This window comes from Miscanthus floridulus, chromosome 13 (genome assembly GCF_019320115.1).
Source record: "Miscanthus floridulus cultivar M001 chromosome 13, ASM1932011v1, whole genome shotgun sequence".
NCBI lineage: Eukaryota > Viridiplantae > Streptophyta > Magnoliopsida > Poales > Poaceae > Miscanthus > Miscanthus floridulus.
In genome coordinates this window covers 30923990-30947630 of record NC_089592.1, presented here as the reverse complement: position 1 = coordinate 30947630, position 23641 = coordinate 30923990, and the positions used below count along the sequence as shown (strand labels likewise).

General features: G+C 44.5%; 1 non-coding gene and 1 pseudogene across 1 annotated transcript; both read right to left on the bottom strand.

Annotated features, from left to right (window-relative positions):
• Window positions 1–832: 832 nt before the first annotated feature.
• Window positions 833–2831, bottom strand: LOC136502147 (rRNA 2'-O-methyltransferase fibrillarin 1-like; annotated as a pseudogene).
• Window positions 2473–2544, bottom strand: LOC136502412 (small nucleolar RNA snoR60). Its single transcript, XR_010770556.1, has one exon. It is a non-coding gene; the product is annotated as a small nucleolar RNA snoR60 (small nucleolar RNA).
• Window positions 2832–23641: the final 20810 nt, after the last annotated feature.

Sequence of the window (23641 nt, the reverse complement as noted above, 5' to 3'; positions counted from 1 at the left end):
GCGTTGCGTGCGAAGACGTTTTCTTTCAACCCCCACCCAGACGAAACGGCATCTCCTTGCAACCTTACCGGGTTGGGCCCATTGATTTTCCGGATGGAGGCCGAATAATACCAACAACCGCTGGCGGGCAGTTTTTGCTTTTGCTCTACCTTTGCAAAAAAACGTTTTTCTAGACAGGTGTTGATATTTTTTTTTTCTAAAATAAAGCTGTTGTTTAGCTTCTCCAAGCTCTCCCTCTCTCTCTCTACTACCTTTTCTAAGAAAATTGTTTTACCAAACTTTTTTGTTTTTGAAAAAAAAATCTTCATTGGTAAAGGTACTTTATGAACCGAATTAAAAAAATTGTTATGCTTTGTTGATCTTGCGAGCGCGATATATCAACAAGGTGGCACATTGTTTGTTATATAGAGCTTATGTGACTCCAGCTCGAATGTTAGTACCGTCGCCGACTTGGCTAGAATGGAGTTTAGTGCCTTCTCTTCTTGATTAAAAAGAGCCATTGTGGCAACTCTTAATCCTCGAGCAGGCTTGAGGATTGCGACTCGGATCCCAAGTTATGCCCAGACTGGAAAGATAACTCAGTCCGTAACAAGGAAACCAAAGGGCAACAAATCCAAGCTGATCGCTCAAATGTTTAGCATCAACAAAAAAACTGTTGTTAAACCAGCAACACTGCATCAGGTCCTCATAGCCGATACAGTTGCAGCTAAACCAGCATCACTGCAGGTCTGTCAAGATAGTAGATGCTATATAAAACCCTAATACTTCAAAGTTTCTTTCACCGCAATACGACATAGCATCTTTGGTAGGCAAGACAAGCACCGATTCCGCTCTAAGAGGTAGCCTTCTGCTTCTTGGGCATCCTGTAGCCACCCACAACACAGGCTTGGTCACGCTCGTAGGGCTTCAAGGTCACCTGCTAGGCAGGCTTGAACTGATCCGCCTTGAGCTTCTCCACTTTAGCAGCAAACACGGCCTCAGCGAGCAGGGTGGAGTCAATACAATTCGCCTGAGCAAAATATTTTGTTCTTGTTTAGATCAATGCAGACCATGATTATGTATCTAAAACCGATGATACAAAATTAACATGAGAAAAAAACCAACTCCTGGTTCTGTAGCTACAAAGTACCTTAATTGAAATGACAAAGTGGCCACCATGCTTCAAAAAGTATGAAGCATTAAGGGCTAAGATCCTAGCCTGCAGGATAACACAATCACACATCGTTTAAAAGCTGTAAACCACCTGTTACAATTTCCCTTCCCCCAACAGAAAGGGTTGCCTCACATTGTGAAATTTCTAGTGTATGTATATGAATACGAAGCTAAGAGTAATCGTATGTATATAAGTATATAACCATGGATCCCCAGATTCGTTCAAACTGTATATTGAACATCACCGGACAATGCACAGTTGCATGACCAAATCAAGGTAGTGCTGCCAATGTTACTGTTCTATGTCAAAAACAAAACTGAAACTTAGTATTATAAACCCATCAAGCAACAAACTGTTCTAAACTACAATGGTCCAAACGGGGCAAAGGCAGGTGATTCCTAAATATCAGATACACAGTTGGAATCGTATAAATTGAGAAAATCAACAAAGTTGGCACCAGACGACAACAAACAGAAAATAAAACTTATGATCAATAACAAATGTGTGAAAACAAAGACGATTCAAGATTCTAACATAGAAGGGCATTACCGGTTCCAAATAATGAATCCAAGTTGACAAACATAGCAAATAAGATTATCAAGAAACATGTATCAATAATCAATAAAAAGTAATGGGCTACCTCAGAGAAGATAACATCAACCATGCCAACCAGCATCCGGTACCTTGTCAGGTGCCTGGCATCCTCAATAATGGGGATCACATTGGTCCTCTTCTTTGCCATGTTGACAAGGTCTCTTCCACTCCTATGAGAGAACTCAACAGCATAGACCAGTCCATCCTGCAACAGCATCCAAATTCTTAAGACAACAGACTAAACAAAGCCAAGAATCAGTAAGAGACTTTTGTGATAGAGAGCTCATCGGTCCTACAATATCAAACACATGAGAAATAGTTGTGCCAGAAGCAGCACCAAGATACAACACCCGAGTACCAGGAGCCTAAACGTATTAACAAATTGTCAGCTATAACATCGCCACAGATTCTTACTTACAAGAAAGCAAATAGAACTTTTGCACATTCAAGATAAGCAAATCAACTTACAATCCAGATGTTGTCAATGCCACCAAGCACAGCAGCAACCAACTTGGAACGGAAGGGGTTCCAAAGACTGTATTCAACCTTTGTTCCATCATCATTCTACAATGCCCAAACAATCAAGCAGTAGAAATAAATCAGTCCTACAACTGAATCCCAATGGATGAGTTTAAGAAATTATGGCATTACAATTATTCAGACCAATAATTTATCCTAGAAATGGAAAGGGAAACTAAACAATCTACATATCATTTGGGCATGAGGGCATCAGAAACTCGAATTTGCATCATCCATTTAGATGTCCTGAAGGGGAATCTGAAAGCTCTAGTTTGTTTTTGGTTAATTGATGAAACCCTAAGTGCTAACCTAGTTTATCAAGATGATTATGAGATAGGTAGCACTACTCCAAATGATGAAGCAATGGTGAAGATCATGACAATGGTGATGGCATGGTGATGGTCAAATGCTTAAACTTGGAAAAGAAGAAAGAGAAAAACAAAAGGCTCAAGGCAAAGGTATAAAATGTAGGAGCCATTTTGTTTTGGTGATCAAGACACTTAGCGAGTGTGATCACATTTAGGATTGATAGCCGTACTATTAAGAGGGGTGAAACTCGTATCGAAATGCGGTTATCAAAGTGCCACTAGATGCTCTAATTCATTGCATATGCATTTAGGATCTAGTGGACTGCTAACACCCTTGAAAATGTTTGTGAAAATATGCTAACACATGTGCACATGGTGATACACTTGGTGGTTGGCACATTTGAGCAAGGGTGAAAAAGATAGAGTCGAAGAGGAGGTAGTCGCACTGGTTATAGAGTGACCGGACGTGTCCGGTATGATGACCGGACACATTCGGTATTCGGCGGCAGACTCAGCGACCGGACGCGTCCGGTCGCCACACCGGACACGTCTGGTATGACTCAGAAAAACAGTGTTCCACAGTGAAGTCGATCGGACACTGGCAGCGTCCGGTCGTCCATGGGTGCTTACTGTACTCGACCGGACGCTGAGGCTCAGCGTCCGGTTAGTCTCTACCTGAAGCGTCTGGTCGGCCCAGGTGGCTTACTGGACTTGACCGGACTCGACGGTGGAGCGTCCGGTCAATTGAGTGTCTACATCCGGTGTGAGCGTCCGGTCATCGGCAGTATGCACGGCAACGGCTATGATGATTTGAACCGGACACATGGCAGTCTGGGGTTACTGGACACGTCCGGTATGCCAACCGGACGCGTCCAGTATTCACGACCGGAGCGTCCAGTGCTGCGTCCGGTCACTTGGACTACAACGTCTGGTCGGCCCACGATTTGCCCAGTGAAGGGGTATAACGGCTCTATTTGATGGGGGCTCTATTTATAGCCCCAAGGCTGGCTCAAGGGATATCTCTTGCACATTTTCATTGACATAGCAACCTTGTGAGCTTAGCCAAAGTCCTCCCACTCATCTCCATCATTGATTCATCATCTTTGTGAGATTGGGAGAGAATCCAAGTGCATTGCTTGAGTGATTGCATCTAGAGGCACTTGGTATTCGTGTTGCGTTGCGGATTTCGCTTGTTACTCTTGGTGGTTGCCACCACCTAGACGGCTCGGTGCAGCAGTGGAGGATTGACACGAGTTGGTGACTGTTCGTGGCCGTCTCCAGTGATTGTGAGGGGAGTTGTACCTTCCCCGGCGGAGCGCCGAAAGGTAACTCTAGTAAATTGCTCGTGTCATTGAGTTACCTCACTTATGGGTCGGTTCTTGCGGTGTCCTATCATATGGATGAGGTTTGTGAAACACCTCTTAGCCGCCGAACCACCAAGTGTTGGTCGACACAACGGGGACGTAGCGTGTTGGCAAGCACGTGAACCTCGGGAGAAAATAGTTTGTCTCTTGTCTTTGGCATTCTCCCAGTGATTGGATATATATTCATCTTGTGATTGGTTCATCCCCTACACATCGGTATAATCACCCTACTCACTTATTTACATTCTTGCAAACTAGTTGATACAAGCTCTTTAGTGTAATTAGAATTGAGAGCTTGCTTTATTATTTACATTCATCTAGTTGAGCTCTTTAGAGTAGCAAGATTGAGAGCTCTTAGTGAGTAATTACATAGCAAGTTTGTGTGCCTAAGTAATCATTGCAACTAGAATTGTTGGGTAGGTGGCTTGCAACCCTTGTAGAGCTAGAGCAAGTTTGCATTACGCTATTTGTCATACTAATCAAATTGCTCTAGTTGATTTGTAGATTTTTAAATAGGCTATTCACCCCCCTCTAGCCATATTAGGACCTTTCAAGTGGTATCGAAGCTATGGTCACCGTTTGATTGAAGGCTTAACAACCTTGGTGTCAAATTATGGCTCAAGTTATGTTCAACCATGTGGGGGGCAAACCACCGTTCTTTGATGGCACATGCTATGATTATTGGAAGAGAAAGATGAGGATGTATCTTGGTTCAATCAATGATCAAGTATGGGAAGTGATCGAGAATGACTATGCTATCATTGATCCCGATGATCCAACTAACCAAGATAAGATCAACAAGCAATGCAATACAATGGCTCTCAACACCATATACAATGCCATTGATTCCAAGGTGTTTGCGCAAATCAAGGATTGTGAAAGAGCAAATGAGGTGTGGAAGAGATTGGAGGAAACATATGAGGGCACACCGGCGGTGAAGAGTGCCAAGTTGTACATCCTCAAGGACAAGTTGACAAGCTTCAAGATGAAGGAAGATGAGAGCATTCCGGAGATGTTCCATCGATTGCAAGTAATTGTCAATGACTTGAAGGCTTTGGGAGAAAAGATCAAGGATGATGATGTCTCTCATCGGTTCTTAATGTGCCTACCTCCAAGATTTGAGATGTTGAGATTGCTCATCATAAGAGGAGGATTGAAGGATATTACCCCCAACCAAGTACTAGGTGATGTCATGACACAAGAGACATACCATGTGGAAAGGGAGGGGGATGATAAGGATGACAAGAAGGAAGAAGAAGACAAGAAGAAGAAAAGCATAGCATTCAAGGCTAGCTCATCATCATCAAAGAACAAGGGCAAGTCCAAGAAAGAATCAAGTGATGATGATGATCTTAGTGATATTGATGATGAAGCTATGGCTCTCTTTGTGCGCAAGATGAGAAAATTCATGAAGAAGAAGGGCTATGGTGCAAGAAAGAGAAGAGATCACACTAAGAAGAAAGAGTATGTGAGAAGATGCTACAATTGCAAAAGCCTCAATCATGTAGTAGCAAATTGTCCATACAATAGTGACAATGATGAGGATGAGAAGAAGAAGCACAAGGAGGATAAGAAAGAAAAGAAGGAGAAGAAGGAGAAGAGAATGACCTTCCAAAAGAAGAAGAAGGGTGGAGGCTATGTGGTCACATGGGATAGTGATGGCCCTTTGGATAGTGATAGCTCTAGTGATGATGACAAGAAATCTATCAAGAGAGCACTAGCAAGCATTGCCATCAACAACAAGCCCTCCATCTTCGACACTCCATCAACGTGCCTCATGGCAAAACCTACCAAGGTAAAATATGATGTGAGTGATGATAATGAATGTGAAAGTGATGCTTGTAGGAGTGATGATGATGATGAGGAGTACTCCAAGGAGGAGCTCATGGACATGTGTGAGCAAGTGCATACTTGCTTTGAGATGAAGAGAAAGGAGTGCAAGGAATTGAACAAGAAAGTCAAATTTCTTGAGCATTCCCTTGATGAGCTCAATGCAACTCATAAGAGGCTAATGGAAGCCCATGAGAAGCTTGGCAAAGCTCACTCTAAGCTTGAAAAGGCTCACTCCTCTCTCATTGAGCAAGTTAAAGTGGAGGAAGCCAAGAAGGAGCAAGTGATCATATCATGTGATGTGGGACTAACATGTGATCTTATTGATGAATCTTTTCATGAACCCATTATTGTTGCTCCTACTAACACTTCTTGTAGCACTACTACTTCCACTTCACCCTTGAGTGATGGTCTCACTTGTGATGCCTCACTTATGGTGGAAAATGAAACCCTCAAGAAGGAGGTGAATGAGCTCACTTGTGCCTTAGGCAATGCCTATGGTGGAGAAGCCCACTTGCTAAAGTGCTTGGGTAGCCAAAGATTTTCTCTCAACAAAGAGGGATTAGGCTATACCCCCAAGAAAGGCAAGGCGACCTTTGTCACTCCCAAAGCTAGCTTTGTGAAGGGCAATGGTCGGTTTTGCAATAGATGCAAGCAAGTTGGGCATATAGAGCAAAATTGTAAGACTAACAAGAACAAGCTACCTAATGTATCCTCAATCAAATTTATAAGGGTGCCAATTGTAACAACCCAAAAATCCATACACTAAAAATACCAACTACAAAATTTTTCTTAGAACAACCATGTGATGATGAGTGTCATGTATAGTAACCCAACCTAAGAGATGCATTAGGTCTAACCCCAACCCAAGCTAACACATAAGCATGGCATGTCATTTGATAATTGTGTTTATTTAAATGATAACAAATAAAGTGTTGCATACCTTGATTATTCAGAATGTGATTTGGATTTCCATTGAGTTATGATATGTTTAAATGAATATGGTGCATCAATCTAGAAACCAATTTAAAAATCAAAATGGAATTCAAATAAAGAAGGAAAGAAAAATAGAAAAGAAAAGAAAAGAAGAGAAGGCCTCGTAGCCCAGGCTGCTCAGCTTCGCGGCCCAACCAGCCAGCTAGCCCAATCGGCCTGCCTGCCCTTCCTGTTTTCCCAACTCGCGCACGGCCCATGAACCGGCCTAGCACGTCGCCCATGCCTGCGCACCCATCTACCTCGCACGCAGCCACTGTCCGCTGGACCCTGCATGTCAGCCACCCCTGTCTACAGTGTCGTCTTCCTTACCCATGCCTCAACCGCCTATGCGACCGGCGCCCAACAGCAGTGGCAGGGGCAGGCTAGGGGGTCACGCCTAGGGCATGACCCTGTCCCCTTGCGCCGCGCCCATGCAACCCCGCACCACCGTCTGATGCGATGCACTCGCCTCCACCGCACGATGCCATCCGCCATGGGAGGCATGGCGCTCGGCTATAAAGCCAGCCCGCACGCCGCTCACACCCGGTGCCCTAGCCTCTCCCTCAGCCTCCACCGTCGCTTGGTGGCCCAGCAGCCGCACTACACCGAGAGAAGAGGGCCGTGAAGGAGATCGTGAGAGGAGGATCAGAGCCCTCGCACGCTGCCGAAGTCACCGAAGCCGAGGGCGACGCCGTCGTCATCATCACAGTCGTGGGTCGGCACTGCACGACACTGCTTCTAGAGCTACACAGCCACAACTCGCCACTGCACCGCTATCCCCTCTTCCACAACACCTACGGTGAGCCCCAGTTCATTCCCTGCTCGCCACTGGACCTTGCTACTCTAGCCATGGCGCTCCATACCATGAGTGCATAGGCCAAGGCCATTCCTGGCCTCTAGGCACACCAGCATAGCACACTCACGTTGACCGTGACCATCCTTGAGCCCTTGGACGTTGTAGACCTCTCCAAGTTCCTCGGACACCGTAGCCGAGCATGCATGCTACGCTCATGACGCCGCTGCCATGGCGCAGCCACCACCGGAGCACCAGACCACCTCCGAGGACTAGACCACCGTGCCGAGCACCAGACCACCGGTCCGAGCACCCGACCACCGGTTCGAGCACCAGACCAATGTGTCGAGCACTAGACCACCGGTCCGAGCACCCAACCACCTGTCAGAGCACCGACCACCATGGCCAGTACTGCTGGGAGCGCCTGGCGCCTCCTTGACTCGCCCGACCCATTCGCTGAAGCCACGGGTAACTCACGCGCACGCCGTGACCACCCCGCTGGAGCCCCATAGTGACCCGTGCGCCTCGCCGTCGTCACCATGTCACTGTGGCCGCTGGGAAGACCCTACCGTCCACCTAGAAACTAGAAGTCCTACCCTGAGTTCTGGATGCCCTTGTCACGTCCACGCGGATCCGTAGGAGCCTACACACCCCACTATGACGCCCCTCCGAGGCCATAGCCCCCACACCGATGTCGCCGACGTGATTGGAAGACCGCCGCCATGGCCAAAGCCACCGGAGGCCCTAGAGGACCCCTCAACCTGCCCAACACGCCCGATAGAGCATTGTGGCGCCCATGCGCACCACAAAACCAGCCAATGCCGCTGCACCCACGCCATTCCCGCACGTCGGTTGTGCTTGAGCCGCTGTTCGCCATGACTAGAGACGTACGAATCACCATCCGTCTCCTTGACCCCACAGTTGCGGTCGCCATGGTGTGGGGAGGTTTTTCCCCACCTCAATTGGATGCTTGAGCCATTGCGGGAGCTCGTCGGTGAGCACGTCACCAACGGGAGCGCGCCGTGGAAGAAATAGAGGAGAAGGGGGGAGTTGAGCAGCGCAGCCCTGCACCTGGTGCACATGAGCCGATCCGAAGGGAAATGACGATGGACTCAGTCCACCATGGACCCTGTCTTAGGTCCATGGACCGTGAACCTGCGTCCACCATGAACCACGCACCGTGAGCCAGCACTGTGGATGAAGCCCAGTAGAAGCCCACGGCTACGATGTGGCAGCGTCACAGCTTGCCACGTGGTGGGCCAAGCACGGCCCAGACCCGAGCCCACCAAGGCCATCTGACACCCAGCCTATATTGACCATTGATCGGTCAACGATGACCATTGACCTAGTCCCACATGTCAGTAGCACAGACACTCTGGACCCACTTGTCAGATGCTAACGTCATGCTAACATCACACGGGACCCACACATCAGAGACCCTGATCGTTGACCATTAACCGTAGACCATTGACTCACGTTGACTTGACCGGACCCACATGTCAGTGACCCAAGAGTCCCTGGACCCACCTGTTAGAACTAATGACGTTGCTGATGTCATGCTGACATCATACTGACGTCAGCTGGACCCCACCTGTCAGCTCGAAACAAGGACAATGATGTCATGCTGACGTTAGCAAGCCACGTGGACCAACCATAGCATGACACGTGTCAGCCTAGGATTAATTCAGCATTTTTCCATTTTTAGAAATGATTTAAACTTCGGAGATTCATAACTAATTCATATGACCTCAGAAAAATACAAAACTAGGACCAAAATTCATCTAAAATCGAGCTCTACGCAATGAACCCATGTTTGAGTGCATTTGTCTCTTTTGAATTTTCATTGCTCCTTTGTGCTATTCTATAGACGTCGCTAACGCGACTATAATGCGATCGTTTGCAGACTCGGAGGAGAAACAGACAGACGAGGATCGTGAGTACCATGAGGAGTACGGAGACAACTACACTGAAGGTGCCACATCCCACCCAATCTCATAGCACCTATTACGCATGGCTAATGTAGAACTGCTATTGCTTTACTTTACTGTTATAATCATACTATGATAGGACTTGCATGGTAGTATGCTTTCTTGATGGCCTTTACCTTGACGCAACCTTACCCCTGCATACCCCACTATTAGGATGGACACATGCTTACTGCTATATTTTAATTGTTTGTACTTCTACTACGCTTATACTACATTAATGCGTGGTGTATTCTGGACTACGGGGAGAGTGTTGCGTGTGTGACTTGGGTGTGTGGAGGGTGAGGGTTGCGTCGACCAAGTTGGAGTATATGACGAGCCTGGGGCAAGTCTTGCTATGGGATGCTACCTAGGCACCCCTGGAATGGATACCTGTGGTGGGTAAATGGTATATAAGGTGGTCCTAGGTGTGAACCTGTGATGGGAGGAGCCCAGGATGGAGGTGCTGTGGTGGCACGATAAATGGAAAACCCTGATGAAGACATTCTAGCTTGGTCAACCCTAAGGACTTACTAGTACTTAGATTCACCGGGAAGCCTTATGTACCACTCGCCCTATATGGTGCGGGGCGGCTGGACTACTTGGTAGGATATTACCACTACTGCTAGGTTGATAGCGGACAGTGTAAGGAGGTACAGGGCATGGAGGATTCCCCCCCCCCACACCCTTCCGAGACTTCATGAAGACCTTGTGGACTCGGCTCATGACTCATAGTTTCAGCCACCCCAGATTTGACTTGGGGTGAACCAGGGCTAAATGGTAGAGTGGCATTATCCTAGGCTAGCAAGCAGCCGGAATCAGCCCAGTTGATGATGGTCAGCGAGGAAGGCGGATCTTGTGGTTATGTAAAACCTCTGCAGAGTGTATGGTTGATCGATCGATACATGTGCCGAGTTGTCGGCTATGGACCTTTCCTGGGTTTCGTTTAAACTAGATAGTGAGATGAGTCCTTCTCTTCTTCCCCCGTGAGAGAGAGACGGTCATAGCCAGGGGCTACGGGCCTTGAGACAGTGCGGAGAGGGAGTTGGCCTGTCGACTGAGCGATGGTATGGTCATGGTGATGGTATGGAGACGGTGGTATATCGATCCCAGGATCGAAACTTGGCTCAGAAAAGGGAATGTAGTGGAATGTGTGTGGGAATGGTGTTAAAACTTAACAAACTATTATTAATTACTCGATATGCTAATGCATAGGAAACCCTAGCTTTATAGGTTCCCTTGGTTATATCCAACTTGCATCCAATTTCCACAAAGCAATGCTCATAGGGTTGCGAGTGGCCAGTACAAATCGTACTAATAAATTTTGGCACACAGGTTCTGCTGAGGAGTATAGCTCCGAGGAGTTTGATGGATGAGGGGTTCATGCCTACGCTCAAGTTTGGCGATCTTATCTTCAAGCTGTTCTGAATGAATGCTACTTTTGATTCCGCCAATGCGGCGATGTAATAATTTTATGTAATTCCACACTATTTGTACTTTGATATTATCGTTGTATGGATGTGATATTCGGCTGAAATTTAGGTAATATGATCTACAACGGTCTTATTACACTTCGACGCTGTGGATTTCCCTTCGCGGAAATTGGGGTCGTTTCACCAATGGTGTGAAGGCTAAGTTCATTGGTGCACCAATTGTGGGCCTAAAGAAAAAGGCCATTTGGGTACCAAAGACCTTGGTGACTAACCTACAAGGACCCAAGCAAGTTTGGGTACCTAAAAAGAATTGATCTTCTTTTTTAGGTAAATTATAAAGCTGGAGGAAGGTATTGGGTGCTTGATAGTGGGTGCACACAACATATGACTGGTGATCCAAGAATGTTCAATTCAATCAATGAAAGCAAGAGCAATGGGATTGATAGTATCACATTTGGTGACAATGGCAAAGGCAAGGTCAAAGGGCTTGGTAAGATTGCAATATCCAATGATTTGAGCATTTCCAAGCATTTCCAATGTGCTACTAGTAGAGATCTTGAACTTCAACCTATTGTCGGTAGCTCAATTGTGTGATCTTGGTTTCAAATGCATATTTGGTGTGGATGATGTAGAGATCATAAGTGTAGATGGCTCTAACTTGATATTCAAAGGATTTAGATATGAGAATCTATACTTAGTTGATTTCAATGCTAGAGAAGCTCAATTGTCAACATGTTTGATCACTAAGTCTAGCATGGGTTGGTTATGGCATAGAAGGCTTGGTCATGTTGGAATGAAACAATTGAACAAATTGATTAAGCATGACTTAGTTAGAGGCTTGAAAGATGTCACTTTTGAGAAGGACAAACTATGTAGTGCATGTCAAGCCGGAAAGCAAGTTGGTAATACACATCCTAAGAAGAGCATGATGAGCACTTCTAAGGCATTTGAGTTAATGCACATGGACTTGTTTGGACCAACCACATACACTAGCATTGGAGGAAATAAATATGGATTTGTGATTGTGGATGATTTCACTAGATACACATGGGTATTCTTTCTTAGTGACAAGAGTGATGTGTTTGCAATATTCAAATCATTTGTCAAGGGCATTCACAATGAGTTTGAAACAACCATCAAGAAAGTTAGAAGTGACAATGGTAGTGAATTCAAGAACACTAGAATTGATGAGTTGTGTGATGAATTTGGAATTAGACATCAATTCTCGGCCAAGTACACTCCTCAATCAAATTGGCTAGTTGAAAGAAAGAATAGAACCTTGATTGATATGGCAAGATCAATGTTGAGTGAGTACAATGTGAGTCATTCTTTTTGGGCTGAAGCAATCAACACGGCTTGCTACTATAGCAACCGACTCTATTGTCACCCTATGATGGAAAAGACACCTTATGAGCTATTGAATGGAAGAAAGCCCAACATAGCATACTTCCGGGTATTTGGTTGTAAATGCTATATATTGAAGAAAGGCACTAGATTGAGCAAGTTTGAAAAGAAATGTGATGAAGGTTTCTTGCTTGGTTACTCCACTACTAACAAGGCTTATAGAGTTTGGAATTTGGCTAGTGGTACTCTTGAGGAGGTTCATGATGTGGAATTTGATGAAACAAATGGTTCTCAAGAGGAAGATGAGAACCTAGATGATGTAAAAGGCACTCAATTGGTCAATGCAATGAAGAACATGGACATTGGTGAGTTAAGGCCTAGAGAGGTGATTGATGTTGAAGATGACAAGAATCAAGTGCTCTCTAACTCAAATATTCAATCTAGTAGTTCTCATGATCAAATCCAAGCAAGCACTAGTAATGGCAATGTGCAAGATCAACAAATGGCTAGTTCATCATCTCAACCAAGTGATCAATCTAATGCAAGCAATCAAGTGCAAGTGCTTCAACCAACCAATGTTGCAAGAGATCATCTATTGAACACTATCATTGGTGATATTTCAAGAGGTGTGCAAACAAGATCAAGATTGGCTTCATTTTGTGAGCATTTCTCATTTGTGTCATCCATTGAACCTAAAAAGATAGATGAAGCTTTGAAGGATGTTGATTGGATCAATGCTATGCATGAAGAGCTAAACAACTTCACAAGAAACCAAGTATGGGATTTAGTTGAGAGGCCTAAGGATCATAATGTAATTGGAACTAAGTGGGTCTTTCGGAACAAGCAAGATCAAGATGGGATAGTAATAAGGAACAAAGCAAGATTAGTGGCTCAAGGTTACACTCAAGTTGAAGGTCTTGACTTTGGAGAAACATATGCCCCAGTTGCAAGATTGGAAGTAATTAGGATCTTGCTAGCTTATGCTTGTGCCCACAATATCAAGTTGTACCAAATGGATGTGAAAAGTGCATTTCTAAATGGGTACATCAATGAGCTTGTGTATGTTGAGCAACCTCCCGGTTTTGAAGATGAGAAGAAACCCAACCATGTCTACAAGTTGAGAAAAGCTTTGTACGGATTGAAACAAGCACCTAGAGCATGGTATGAGAGATTGAGGGATTTCCTACTCTCTAAGGGATTCAAGATGGGAAAGGTTGACACCACTTTCTTCCCCAAGAAGCTTAGGAATGACTTGTTTGTAATGCAAATCTATGTTGATGATATCATCTTTGGGTCAACAAATCAAGAATTTTGTGAGGAGTTTGGCAAGATGATGGCAAGTGAGTTTGAGATGTCCATGATTGGAGAGCTTAGTTACTTCCTTGGTCTTCAAATCAAGCAAATGAAGAATGGCACATTTGTAAGTCAAGGCAAGTATATCAAGGACATGCTCAAGAAGTTTGGAATGGATGATAGTAAAGCTATTAGTACACCAATGGGGACAAGTGGAAGCTTGGATAGTGATACTAGTGGCAACATGGTGGATCAAAAGATGTATCGGTCTATGATTGGAAGCCTACTCTATGTGACCGCATCAAGGCCGGATGCGATGTTTAGTGTATGCATATGTGCTAGATTTCAAGCCTCACCAAGAGAAAGTCATTTGAAGGCAACTAAGAGAATATTGAGGTACTTGAAGCATACACAACATGTTGGATTATGGTATCCCAAAGGAGCAAGATTTGAGTTGATTGGATACTCGGATTCTGATTATGCGAGATGCAAAGTTGAGAGAAAGAGCACATCGGGCACATGTCAACTATTGGGAAGATCACTTGTATCTTGGTCATCAAAGAAGCAAAATAGTGTAGCACTTTCAACCATTGAAGCGGAGTACATTTCGGCCGGTAGTTATTGTGCTCAATTACTTTGGATGAAGGCTACTTTGAGTGACTTTGGAATCAAGTTCAAGCAAGTGCCATTGCTATGTGACAATGAAAGTGCCATAAAGCTCACCAACAACTCGGTTCAACACTTAAAAACAAAGCATATTGATGTCCACCATCATTTCATAAGAGATCACCAACAAAAAGGGGACATTTGCATAGAGTGTGGGCATCGAAGATCAACTTGCCGACATATTCACCAAGCCACTTGATGAGAAGAGGTTTTGCAAGCTAAGGAATGAATTGAATATACTTGACTTCTCCAATATGTGTTGATGCACCCCCATTATTTGACATGCCTCTCCTTCGAGCAATCCAAGGTAAAAGTTGATTGGCATGGCATACATCCTTGCTAAGGACATGATTAGTGCATCTAGGCATATTTCATATTTGAATAGGCTCATTCATGAAGATTAAATGAACTTGATGCTTATATGGTACCACTATTGCTTGTATGTTTGAAATGATCTAGTGGTAGCATATGACATGTTTGTGGACTTGTAAACCTAGTGTTTGATTTAGAAAATGAGCTATAAGTGTTTAACTCAACATGGTACAAGATAACCCTTATTTGGAGGTGTGAAGAAGCTTGTCCTTGGATCAAACTGAGTTAAATAACTTTTGCAAGTACTCTAGATTGAACAAATTGGGAAAATGATCCTCATTTCACATGGTTTCACCCCAACATATCTATAATTTGAGGTCACCCCTATCTATACTTTAAGCCTTTGTGGTCATTGATGACAAAGGGGGAGAAATAGTGTACAAAGATAGAGAAACAAAGGGGAGAGATAATATATGACAAAAGAAGGGGATCAATTAAAATTTTGAGCATACAAATAGGGGGAGCAAGCTCATAAACTTGTATGGTGCATTCGAATGAGCATTACATATGTTTGCTTGCATAGCATAAGTTTTAATTTCAAATATCCATGCTTGTGTGGTGTATGCTAGTTGTAGGTTTGAATGTTGAAATGAAAAATTAGCATGCATAGGCTAAGTAACTAGACTTATGTTCATTCTATGGAAACTAGACCCTTGCATGTAATGTTGATCTCACGGGGTATTCAAGTTCTTGTATATGTCTAGTTACTAATGGTGCTAAGGATGGTATATTGGTGCACTCCGATTGGTATCACGCTTCAAAGGTCCATCTCTTACACCTTAGTATCATTTGGTAGAAATTGTCTCCTATATTTCCTATCTAAGCATATGTGCAAGCTACAATCCAAACTCTTAGCACATATGTAGGGGGAGTAATTGCTACCGTTTGGAGTTCATGAAATTTGTCCATATCCTTTACAATGGTAAATATGCTTGGGCAAGCAACATGGATTCAAATAAACTTTAATTCATATCTTTGTAGAAGGGTTGTCATCAATTACCAAAAAGGGGGAGATTGAAAGCTCTAGTTTGTTTTTGGTTAATTGATGAAACCCTAAGTGCTAACCTAGTTTATCAAGATGATTATGAGATAGGTAGCACTACTCCAAGTGATGAAGCAATGGTGAAGATCATGATAATGGTGATGGCATGGTGATGGTCAAATGCTTAAACTTGGAAAAGAAGAAAGAGAAAAACAAAAGGCTCAAGGCAAAGGTATAAAATGTAGGAGCCATTTTGTTTTGGTGATCAAGACACTTAGCGAGTGTGATCACATTTAGGATTGATAGCCGTACTATTAAGAGGGGTGAAACTCGTATCAAAATGTGATTATCAAAGTGCCACTAGATGCTCTAATTCATTGCATATGCATTTAGGATCTAGTGGAGTGCTAACACCCTTGAAAATGTTTGTGAAAATATGCTAACACATGTGCACATGGTGATACACTTGGTGGTTGGCACATTTGAGCAAGGATGAAAAAGATAGAGTCGAAGAGGAGGTAGTCGCGCTGGTTACAGAGTGACCGGACGCATCTGGTATGATGACCGGACACGTCCGGTATTCGGCTGCAGACTCAGCGACCAGACGTGTCCGGTTGCCACACTGGACACGTCCGGTATGACTCAGAAAAACAGTGTTCCACAGTGAAGTCAATCGAACGCTGGCAGCGTCCGGTTTGGTGTGACCGAACGCGTCCGGTCATCCATGGGTGCTTACTATACTCGACCGGACGCTGAGGCTCAGTGTCCGATCAGTCTCTACCTAACACGTCCGGTCGGCCCAGGTAGCTTACTGGACTTGACCAGACTCGACGGTGGAGCATCTGGTCAATTGAGTGTCTGCGTCTGGTGTGAGCATCCGGTCATCGACAGTATGCGCGGCAACGGGTATGATGATTTGAACCGGACACGTGGCAGTCTAGGCTACTAGACACGTCCGGTATGCCAACCAGACGCGTCAGGTGCTGTGTCCGATCAGTTGGACTGCAGCGTTCGGTCGGCCCGCGATTTGCCCAGTGAAGGGGTATAACGGCTCTATTTGATGGGGGCTCTATTTATAGCCCCATGGCTGGCTCAAGGGATATCTCTTGCACATTTTCATTGACATAGCAACCTTGTGAGCTTAGCCAAAGTCCTCCCACTCATCTCCATCATTGATTCATCATCTTTGTGAGATTGGGAGAGAATCCAAGTGCATTGCTTGAGTGATTGCATCTAGAGGCACTTGGTATTCGTGTTGCGCTGCGGATTTTGCTTGTTACTCTTGGTGGTTGCCACCACCTAGACGGCTCGGTGCAGCGGTGGAGGATCAGCACGAGTTGGTGATTGTTCGTGGCCGTCTCCGGTGATTGTGAGGGGAGTTGTACCTTCCCCGGCGGAGCGCTGAAAGGTAACTCTAGTAAATTGCTCGTGTCATTGAGTTACCTCACTTGTGGATCGGTTCTTGTGGTGTCCTATCATGTGGATGAGGTTTGTGAAACACCTCTTAGCCGCCGAACCACCAAGTGTTGGTCGACACAATGGGGACATAGCGTGTTGGCAAGCACGTGAACCTCGGGAGAAAATCGTTTGTCTCTTGTCTTTGGCATTCTCCCGGTGATTGGATATATATTCATCTTGTGATTGGTTCATCCCCTACACGTCGGTATAATCACCCTACTCACTAATTTATATTCTTGCAAACTAGTTGATACAAGCTCTTTAGTATAATTAGAATTGAGAGCTTGCTTTATTATTTACATTCATCTAGTTGAGCTCTTTAGAGTAGCAAGATTGAGAGCTCTTAGTGAGTAATTACATAGCAAGTTTGTGTGCCTAAGTAATCATTGCAACTAGAATTGTTGGATAGGTGGCTTACAACCCTTGTAGAGCTAGAGCAAGTTTGCATTACGCTATTTGTCATACTAATCAAATTGCTCTAGTTGATTTGTAGATTTTTAAATAGGCTATTTACCCCCCCCCCCCTCTAGCCATATTAGGACCTTTCAGAATCTGAGTAAGATCATCATTTACAGAGCTCCAAACACAGAATGTTGTCGCAAGATAACATAAACAAATAACACAAAAATAGAAGAGTTGACCTTTGACAATATACAGAATTATTGAAAATGCAGCAGTCGACTATGTAAAACTGGTCAGCTCATTCATAGTACACACAAGTAATATCTAGCTCATTCGTAGTACACACAAGCAATATCTATCCTATAATAAAATGAGAAAATAGGAAACACCAATATATTTCATGTAACAGTAGGTGGCTCCTCGCTCCTCACTGTCTCTTAGCACATATTGCTATCCTGACACTGCCCTATTACAATGAGAATTTATGTTTCAAATATACATAGACATTGCAGTGCAATCTAGTTAAAATTGGGCACCTATAGATAAATAAGAATAAAAGGATAAGAACAATGGAATTTTAGGATATTTAATATATCAGAATAATGTATGGTTATTACAATTATAAAGCAACATGAACTTGCCACATTTTCTCTAGCCATTTTTCTCAGTTTTCCATTTCTCCTTCGGACACAGCAAATCATTTTGCACAGGCACGCTCTTTCGACCATATTCAAGTCCACTAAATCAAAGCACACAGAATCACAGGTATGGATCCAGTAAAGGACATTGAGCATGCACATGTACCTCTGATATCTTTGAAAGGGATACATGTATACATTTGTAATTAGATTAGATCTAAATATAAATGATGACAGGGTTCGGGTGCTTGGTCTTGCACAACATAAAGAAAGGAGAAGGGTGAGCATACCTGTTGGGTGCTCGTCGCTGACGAAGGGTCCGACGAAGACCTGAGCACCTGGCGTGCGACGACGGCACCTTCTTCTCAGTGCTCCGTCCTAGAAGCAAGGAATGTCGGGCGTGGATCGAGGATGGGCGAGGTGCCAACACAGGTCGGGGATGGCCTTGCGACGATGGTGCAGCAGCATGGGCACGGCGGGGTCGGCGACGTGTGGCGGCACGAATAGGCACCCCGGCCCAATCTCCCGCGGTGAGGACGACGGCGCGGTGCGCTCCTTGCACGGAGGAGATAGGATTAGGATTTGTCGCTGGCGCCCCGGCCCAATTTCTCGCGGCAAGGGTGATGGTGCAGGCAAGGACAATGGCGCGGGCGATAGAGCAGACCTGAGAAGTGCAAGGGCAGAGCGAGGACGGAGGGGAGATGGATCCTGGCGAGGGCGACGGCGCGGTCATCGTGGATCCCGGTGGCGCGGCCTTCATGGGCGTGTGGGTGTGGCCGCTGTGGGCGCAGTGGGTGTGGCGCGTGCATGGTGGCGCAGTGCCGGGCGTGCGGGTAGGCGGCCGGGCGATCGCATGGATGGTGGTTTCCTTATCTACCGTGCGGGCAAGGATCGCAGGGGTAGACCAATGAGGTGAGCGGGTTTGGTGTCGCAGACATGGATGGAATAGTTACAAATGTTTTAGTTGTAGAGATAGGAGGTATAAGTCATCAAACTCTAGCTTTTTTTTGGGTGAACAATCAAACTCTAGCTATTGATCCAAACAAGCCATTTTTTGTTTAGCTTTTACAATTCCACAAGCTACAAACCCTTTTACACTTCCACAAGCTACAATCCGATTTTCCACAATCTCATGCGGATCAAACAGACTCTGAAACACATTGCCAAAAAAAGGAACTCTGCCCAAGTAGTCTTTTGTGTGAATAGTTCACAGATGAGATGTAATCCATGACGATGCGGCATGATTCACACTTTATGTAACACCCCTGGTGTTTAGCTTCCACATTTGCACTACATTTCATGAACATGAGCATCATGCATCCCTTCGTGAACTTATAGCACATGAAACATAATTTTGAAACATTGCAACATGTTGTATATTTCATGTGTGTTGTTCTTTTATGAAATGTAAAGTGTGCAACACTTAAGTGCAACATGTGCCACTCACTTAGTGAAACAAGGTTAGTTAATACTATGCAACGAGATCATGAAACATGTGAAACATGACTATGAAACATTTGTAACATTTCTTGTGTTTTTCATTGTTTTAGTACATACCTTGATTGATTCTTGTGTGACCAATGCGTGGTGTGGCTAGAAATGCTTGTAAGTAACTTAGTTACACATAAAATGTCTTTTGGAACATTGTTCATGTTGGTCACTTTGACTAATTAGGTTTCCAAAGTCATGGTTGACCAAATTTGACCCCTGAACCCTTTTGTTTGACTATTTAAAAAGTGTGGTTTAGGATGTTTGCATGTCAGAGCAACCTAAAGCAAAGATGTAGAGAATTATGTAAGGAACAAAAGTTATTTTATGGCCATCTCATGAAAATGTGCACAACATGTTCAATTTGGACCCACAAGCCAGAAATCAGGGCTGATTCTTCACTTAAGAATTTTTCTAAGTATTGATTGCAATTACAGTTTGAAGGAGCTGACTTTGGCTTGATTTTACTCTGTATCCGTTGGGAATTAGTCCTTGGCACTTAAATAGAAATTGAAGATGGAAGTACGGGCTACAACTTTCATGTTCATTGTTTCCTCTAAAATGTCACGATTTAGGAGTTAATCGGTGTCAATGTTCGCCTGTCAGTTGGACTGGATGAACTCTGAATCGCGTTTTCAGAAAACCTTCAGTGATCATGGCCGACCGGTTCAGAAAGGTGATGACGCGTGTGTGCCGCATGTCGCCGCTCGCCTGAGCACGCTGGCCACGCACCGTGGACGCCCTGGCACGGCTAGCCGCGTCTTGAGCACCCCGCGCGCCTGCCCGACGCACTCAACCGCTCCTGTTCGCCTTTCTTCGCCTCCACCGCGCGTTGCGCCAAGCAAGCAACCATCTGCCATTGCCAGCCGCACCTTCGCCTTTGCCTAGCTTCCACGCCATTGCAAAAACGCATTGCCCCATTCACCTAGAGCTTCGCCGTGATTCCCTTTACCATCTCCACCTCACCGTCGAGTCGATCGTGCCTTGGTAAGGGCGTATTCGCTGTTTTCCCCCACCGCAGCCATGGTAGGACCTCGCCAGCGTTGTCGCTCCACGCGGACAACCGCCACCATGACCCTCCTGTCCCCTCCTCTGCCTTACGCTAGATCCTAGGTGCACTGCTGATGCTCGTAGCGCCTTCCGTTCTGGACGTAGCGCCGTAGCCTCGCTGGAGCCGGCCGTGCCGTGGCCGAGCGCCGCCGTGGCCATCGCCACCCCCACTAGCGGCGTCAGTAGGTGCAATAGAAGGTTCCCCTAGGTCCACTTAGGTGAGGCGAACATGTTGGCACCTTTGCCTTCGCCGGAGAAGCCACCGGCGGCGAACTGCGCCACCGGCCGTTCCTTCTCCCCTACGCGTGTTCTTGGGCCGCCATTTCCTCTTGTCAGCGCCGCGGCTGAAGCGGGAGCCCAGCGTGGGCCGCACCATTGTCTGGGCCGCGCCAGCGCGTGTTCTTGGGCCGCCATTTCCTCGGGCCGGCCCAACATCAGTGAAATGGTTTCCTTAATTGTTTTGTTTAACTGTTTTTCACAATTTGGTGTATAGATTCAAAAATATGTAACTCAAGTTTGGTAGATCCAAAGGATATGGTTCCAATTTTGTGAAGTTCCTAGTCATGTCTAATATTTAACAAAAATATTATATGAGCACATGTTTTAGAAATTTTTGATGAATTAAATAGGACTTTGAAATGTGTTTTTGGATACATGCAAACTTGTTTGAATTTTATCTTGAGTTTCTATGATCCAAAAATTGTGAAATTTTGTGGGTAAGCTAGTATTGCTTAGTAGAAGCTCTGGTTAAAATTTGAGAGATATTGCATGTGTAGTTTTTGAGTTATAGATTTTCCTTTTATCATTGGTAGATACTTGGGTGAATTTTAGTAAATTATTTATGAATCCTATGGCCATGAAACTTGGTGGGTAGTATCTTGGTACCTTATAGATGCTAGGAAAAATATGAAATCTATTGCTTGACACTTTTCACTAAGGTTTCCTAATTATGCCATTTTAAGTCATTCTGCCTTACCATTTTTGTGTAGGTTGTTATACTTATTCAAATGGTGTGAAATTTTTATGGTAGTCTACTTAGAGCATGTAGTGTCTACTGTAATTTTTGTATAATTATTGGTGTAGTTTTCATATATGTTTACTATTTCCACTAATTAATTAAATAAATTAAGAAAGGTATTAAAAGAAATGTTTTGGGGATGAACACCCTACTTTCTGGTGTGCTTGTGATATGTGTGATATGTCAATAAAGTTGGTTTTGTCCAATTAAGTGTTTATATCATAAGTTAATAATTATTTGTTGCATCATGTCCCTCTGGACAGATCTGGGGACTTTGGAAAGTTCCCCATGATAATTTGGTTTTATGTGATTGTGATGAATACAAAAGCTGTAGATAACTTATGTATCTAGCGCCTGTCAAAATTTGAGGGCATTTGGCCTAGTAGTTTAGAAACTACAGCTGTTTAAAGTTAGGTTCTAGTCTTTGCTTGTTCTCTGCCTTGTGAGGACAGAGTTCTATTGATTTATGAGTTCGACCTGGTAAAGGTTAGAATCATGCTTTGAGGTCTGAAAATGTTTTGTAGACAATTTTATAAGCTTTCCAGGTTGTCTTGTTGCATATCAATTGGATTTATAAATTTCCAGTTATGGCTAGTTTATTGTACCGATATATAGTCTCCATTTGGTTGTAATACAAATGCTTGAGTGTATGCTTGTGCAATGTTCTCATTGATTGTTTTAGGGGTTAGCCTAACTTGAGAATATGCTTAGGTGAAGGTGCTAGGTCATTAACGGAAGATGAGCAATTATACCTTAGGTTGTATAAACGTGGTAAGTGAAAGTGATTTGAATAGGGCTTAAGTTGGAATATGCAAACTACAGCGAACATGTGCATTCCCCGAGCATCCCCGACATTTGTACATGTGCATCCATGGTATTTATCTTGCGCATTCATGCAATAGGTGTGCCGGAGGGAGTGACATTGCTGGAGTTCGAGGGAGCCAACCAGGAGGAGGAACCCGAGGTGCAGGAAGCCGACGAAGCAGTCACCGCAGAGGAATTGCCCGAGTGCCCTGACCACCAGCCTTCCTCGTTCTTGAAAGGCAAGCCCCGGAGCATATTAAGCCTCCTATGTTTTCACAAATACATTGAGTATCTTTTATTGTTGATGATGCATTAAGTATAGGAATTGGTTGAAACCAATTGCTGCATTATATATCCTTCCTTGTCCAGATATCGCACTAGAATCCTATTTAAGTTCAGGAACGGGTTAAATGCTTAGCCATGCTTAGTGCGGTAGAAGTCAGGTGATTTCCTGTCACCTACGAGCTTTAGGATGAGGTGGATCACGGTTGGCTATATTTGCTATCATGGAAAAGAACCATGTGAATAATGAATTAAGACCGGGTGGGGTCTTGTGTAGGTTTGAACATAGTGACTCCGTCTGAGTCGTTTAAGGACCGATACGCTGTACGTCCTCATGTCATGTTGAACGCAGCCTAACACTTAGCTGGCCGGATAAGTCGTTCCGACCGCGAAGCCTAGTAGCTCGATTCAGGCCGGGAACGCGAGCAGTGGCGGCACTCTGGAGGTAGTAAGGATGTGCGGAGAGTCATTGGCATAAGTCCAAGGCGGGTTAGAGTCCCGAACAACCTTGGCAGAGTGGTTCTCTGAGAATGCCGATCTGTTCGGACCCGCGACTCCTAAATTGTACCAAAGGTGACTTGTTGCGACCCTAACGGGGGAAGCAGGGTTTGTGTTTAGGAATACCCCTCCAGCTGGATAGGAATCGATTCGAATCGCCGTCTCTCCCGGATAGTGAGAACTTGACTAAGCAGCGGCAACGTAGATTCAATTAATTTAACAATATGGTTAAATGGATGATGATAAGGTTGCCATAATGAATACCTGATATGGTTATTAATGTTTGCACCCTAATAAAATGACTGCTTAGTACAGGTGCTAATATAGATGACATGTTAATGGCTAAAAAGTTACTGCTAGTTCAGGTTAAGAGTTGATCATTATTACTTATGCTTTTCTGCAAAAAGAAAGTG